Source organism: Choloepus didactylus, chromosome 9 (genome assembly GCF_015220235.1).
Source record: "Choloepus didactylus isolate mChoDid1 chromosome 9, mChoDid1.pri, whole genome shotgun sequence".
Taxonomy (NCBI): Eukaryota; Metazoa; Chordata; class Mammalia; order Pilosa; family Megalonychidae; genus Choloepus; species Choloepus didactylus.
Window position 1 is genome coordinate 19,344,767 of NC_051315.1, and position 5,817 is coordinate 19,350,583.

The window sequence follows — 5,817 nt, forward strand, 5'->3', positions numbered from 1 at the left end:
TTCTGTACCTCAAAGGAATTTGTCAAAAAGGTGAAGAGGCAGCCAACTAAATAGGAAAAAAATTTTGGAAACCATGTATCTGACAAAAGACTGATATCTTGCATATATAAAGAAATCTTACAATCAAATGACAATAGTACAGACAGCCCAATTATAAAATGGGCAAAAGATATGAAAAGACAGTTCTCTGAAGAGGAAATACAAATGGCCAAGAAACACATGAAACACATGAAAAAATAGCTTCACTAGCTATTAGAGAGAGACGCAAATTAAGCCCACAAAAAGATACCATCTCACACTAATTAGAATGGCTGCCATTAAACAAACAGGAAACTACAAATGCTGGGGAGGATGTGGAGAAATTGGAACTCTTATTCACTGTTGGTGGGACTGTATAATGGTTCAGCCACTCTGGAAGTCAGTCTGGCAGTTCCTTAGAAAACTAGATATAGAGTTACCCTTCGATCCAGCGATTGCACATCTCGGTATATACCCGGAAGATCTGAAAGCAGTGACAAGAACAGATATCTGCACACCAGTTTTCAATAACAGCATTATTCACAATTGCCAAGAAATATAAACAACCCAAATGTCCTTCAACAGATGAGTGGATAAATAAAATGTTGTATATACACATGATGGAATACTACACACTGTAAGAAGGAACTATGTCATGAAACAGATGACAACATGGATGAAACTTGAACACATAATGCAGAGCGAAAAAAGCCAGGCACAAAAAGAGAAATATTATATGCTACCACTAATGTGAACATTGAAAAATGTAAAACAAATGGTTTATACTGTAAAATGTAGGGGAACTTGTGATAGAGAGCAATTAAGAGTGGCCATTAGCCTTCCCTGCAACCTAAGCTGATTGTCCCAGAGTTGGGAAGGTGGAGCAGTGTGAATTAACAAAGCCCCATTCAGCCATCATTTCAGCAGACTGGGAGCCTCCCTACACAGCCCAGCAGGCCAGAACCGCCCTTGGGGGGACGGCACTCACCTGTGACATAGAACAGTCATCCCTCAACAGAGGACCAGGGGTGCACAGCCTGGAAGAGGGACCCACTTGCAAGTCTCAGGAGCCATATGCCAATACCAAGGACTTGTGGGTCAGTAGCAGAGACAAACTGTGGCAGGACTGAACTGAAGGATTAGACTATTGCAGCAGCTTTAAAACTCCAGGAACACCAGGGAGATTTGATTCTTAGAGCCACCCCCCCTCCCAGACTGCCCAGAAACATGCCCCATATACAGGGCAGGCAACACCAACTACACACGCAAGCTTGGTACACCAATTGGACCCCACAAGATTCACTCCCCCACTCACCACAAAGGCAAAGCAGGGGAGAACTGGCTTGTGGAGAACAGGTGGCTCATGGAAGCTACCTGTTGGTTACTTAGAGAAAGTGTACTCCACGAAGCTGTAGATCTGATAAATTAGAGATAAGGACTTCAATTGGTCTACAAATCCTAAAAGAACCCTATCAAGTTTAGCAAATGCCAAGAGGCCAAAAACAACAGAAAATTGTAAAGCATATGAAAAAACCAGACGATATGGATAACCTGAGCTCAAGCACCCAAATCAAAAGATCAGAAGACACACAGTACCTAGAGCAACTAATCAAAGAATTAAAGATGAACAATGAGACCATAGTATGGGATACAAAGGATATCAAGAAGACCCTAGAAGAGCATAAAGAAGACATTGCAAGACTAAATAAAAAAACAGATGGTCTTATGGAAATTAAAGAAACTGTTGACCAAATTAAAAAGATTCTGGACACTCATAGTACAAGACTAGAGGAAGTTGAACAACGAATCAGTGACCTGGAGGAGGACAGAATGGAAAATGAAAGCATAAAAGAAAAAATTGGGAAAATAATTGAAAAAATCAAAACGGACCTCAGGAATATGATAGATAATATAAAACGTCTGAATATAAGACTGATTGGTGTTCCAGAAGGGGAAGAAAAGGGTAAAGGTCTAGGAAGAGTATTCAAAGAAATTGTTGGGGAAAACTTCCCAAATCTTCTAAACAACATAAATACACAAATCATAAATGCTCAGTGAACTCCAAATAGAATAAATCCAAATAAACCCACTCCAAGACATATTCTGATCACACTGTCAAACACGGAAGAGAAGGAGCAAGTTCTGAAAGCAGCAAGAGAAAAGCAATTCACCACATACAAAGGAAACAGCATAAGAATAAGGAGTGACTCCTCAGCAGCCACCATGGAGGCGAGAAGGCAGTGACATGATATATGTAAAATTCTGAGTGAGAAAAATTTCCAACCAAGAATACTTTATCCAGCAAAGCTCTCCTTCAAATTTGAGGGAGAGCTTAAATTTTTCACAGACAAACAAATGCTGACAGAATTTGCTAACAAAAGACCTGCCCTACTGGACATACTAAAGTGAGCCCTGCAGACAGAGAAACAAAGAAAGGACAGAGAGACTTGGAGAAAGGTTCAGTACTAAAGAGATTGGGTATGGGTACAATAAAGGATATTAATAGAGAGAGGGGAAAAACATATATGACAAACATAAACCAAAGGATAAGATGGCTGATTCAACAAATGCCTTCACGGTTATAACGTTGAATGTAAATGGATTAAACTCCCCAATTAAAAGATATAGATTCGCAGAATGGATCAAAAAAATGAACCATCAATATGTTGCATACAAGAGACTCATCTTAGACACAGGGACACAAAGAAACTGAAAGTGAAAGGATGGAAAAAAATATTTCATGCAAGCTACAGCCAAAAGAAAGCAGGTGTAGCAATATTAATCTCAGATAAAATAGACTTTAAACGCAGGGATGCTTTGAGAGACAAAGAAGACCACTACATACTAATAAAAGGGGCAATTCAACAAGAAGAAATAACAATCAGAAATGTCTATGCACCCAAACAAGGTGCCACAAAATACATGAGAGAAACACTGGCAAAACTAAAGGAAGAAATGGATATTTCCACAATAATTGTGGGAGACTTCAACACATCACTCTCTCCTATAGATAGATCAACCAGACAGAAGACCAATAAGGAAGTTGAAAACCTAAACAATCTCATAAATGAATTAGATTTAACAGACATATACAGGACATTACATCCCAAATCACCAGGATACACATACTTTTCTAGTGCTCACGGAACTTTCTCCAGAATAGATCATATGCTGGGACATAAACAAGCCTCAATAAATTTAAAAAGATTGAAACTATTCAAAGCACATCCTCTGACCACAAAGGAATACAATTAGAAGTCAATAACCATCAGAGACTTAGAAAATTCACAAATACCTGGAGGTTAAATAACACACTCCTAAACAATCAGTGGGTTAAAGAAGAAATAGCAAGAGAAATTGCTAAATATATAGAGACGAATGAAAATGAGAACACAACATACCAAAACCTATGGGATGCAGCAAAAGCAGTGCTGAGGGGGAAATTTATAGCACTAAATGCATATATTAAAAAGGAAGAAAGAGCCAAAATCAAAGAACTAATGGATCAACTGAAGAAGCTAGAAAATGAACAGCAAACCAATCCTAAACCAAGTACAAGAAAAGAAATAACAAGCATTAAAGCAGAAATAAATGACATAGAGAACAAAAAAACAATAGACAGGATAAATATCACCAAAAGTTGGTTCTTTGAGAAGATCAACAAGATTGACAAGCCCCTAGCTAGACTGACAAAATCAAAACGAGAGAAGACCCATAGAAACAAAATAATGAATGAAAAAGGTGACATAACTGCAGATCCTGAAGAAATTTAAAAAAAATTATAAGAAGATACTATGAACAACTCTATGGCAACAAACTGGATAATGTAGAGGAAATGGACAATTTCCTGGAAACATATGAACAACCTAGACTGAACAGAGAAGAAATAGAAGACCTCAACCAACCCATCACAAGCAAATAGATCCAATCAGTCATCAAAAATCTTCCCACAAATAAATGCCCAGGGCCAGATGGCTTCACAGGGGAATTCTACCAAACTTTCCAAAAAGAACTGACACCAATCTTACTCAAACTCTTTCAAAACATTGAAGAAAGTGGAACACTACCTAACTCATTTTATGAAGCTAACATCAATCTAATACCAAAACCAGGCAAAGATGCTACAAAAAAGGAAAACTACCGGCCAATCTCCCTAATGAATATAGATGCAAAAATCCTCAACAAAATACTTGCAAATCGAATCCAAAGACACATTAAAAAAATCATACACCATGACCAAGTGGGGTTCATTCCAGGTATGCAAGGATGGTTCAACATAAGAAAATCAATCAATGTATTACAACACATTAACAAGTCAAAAGGGAAAAATCAATTGATCATCTCAATAGATGCTGAAAAAGCATTTGACAAAATCCAACATCCCTTTTTGATAAAAACACTTCAAAAGGTAAGAATTGAAGGAAACTTCCTCAACATGATAAAGAGCATATATGAAAAACCCACAGCCAGCATAGTACTCAATGGTGAGAGACTGAAAGCCTTCCCTCTAAGATCAGGAACAAGACAAGGATGCCCGCTGTCACCACTGTTATTCAACATTGTGCTGGAAGTGCTAGCCAGGGCAATCCGGCAAGACAAAGAAATAAAAGGCATCCAAATTGGAAAAGAAGAAGTAAAACTGTCATTGTTTGTAGATGATATGATCTTATATCTGGAAAACCCTGAGAAATCGACGATACAGCTACTAGAGCTAATATACAAATTTGCCAAAGTAGCGGGAGACAAGATTAATGCATGTAAGTCAGTAATGTTTCTATATGCTAGAAATGAACAATGTGAAGAGACACTCAAGAAAAAGATACCATTTTCAATAGCAACTAAAAAAATCAAGTACCTAGGAATAAACTTAACCAAAGATGTAAAATACCGATACAAAGAAAACTACATAACTCTACAAAAAGAAATAGAAGGGGACCTTAAAAGATGGAAAAATATTCCATGTTCATGGATAGGAAGGCTAAATGTCATTAAGATGTCAATTTTACCCAAACTCATCTACAGATTCAATGCAATACCAATCAAAATTCCAACAACCTACTTTGCAGACTTGGAAAAGCTAGTTATCAAATTTATTTGGAAAGGGAAGATGCCTCGAATTGCTAAAGACATTCTAAAAAAGAAAAACGAAGTGGGAGGACTTACACTCCCTGACTTTGAAGCTTATTATAAAGCCACAGTTGCCAAAACAGCATGGTACTGGCACAAAGACAGACATATAGATCAATGGAATCAAATTGAGAATTCAGAGATAGACCCTCAGATATATGGCCGACTGATCTTTGATGAGGCCCCCAAACTCAGTGAGTTGAGTCATAATGGTCTTTTCAACAAATGGGGCTGGGAGAGTTGGATATCCATATCCAAAAGAATGAAAGAGGGCCCCTACCTCACACCCTACACAAAAATTAACTCAAAATGAACCAAAGATCTCAATATAAAAGAAAGTACCATAAAACTCCTAGAAGATAATGTAGGAAAACATCTTCAAGACCTTGTATTAGGCGGCCACTTCCTAGACTTTACACCCAAAGCACAAGCAACAAAAGAAAAACTAGATAAATGGGAACTCCTGAAGCTTAGAAGTTTCTGCACCTCAAAGGAATTTCTCAAAAAGGTAAAGAGGCAGCCAACTCAATGGGAAAAAAAATTTTGGAAACCATGTATCTGACAAAGACTGATATCTTGCATATATAAAGAAATCCTAAAACTCAATGACAATAGTACAGACAGCCCAATTATAAAATGGGAAAAAGATATGAAAAGACAGTTCTTTGAAGA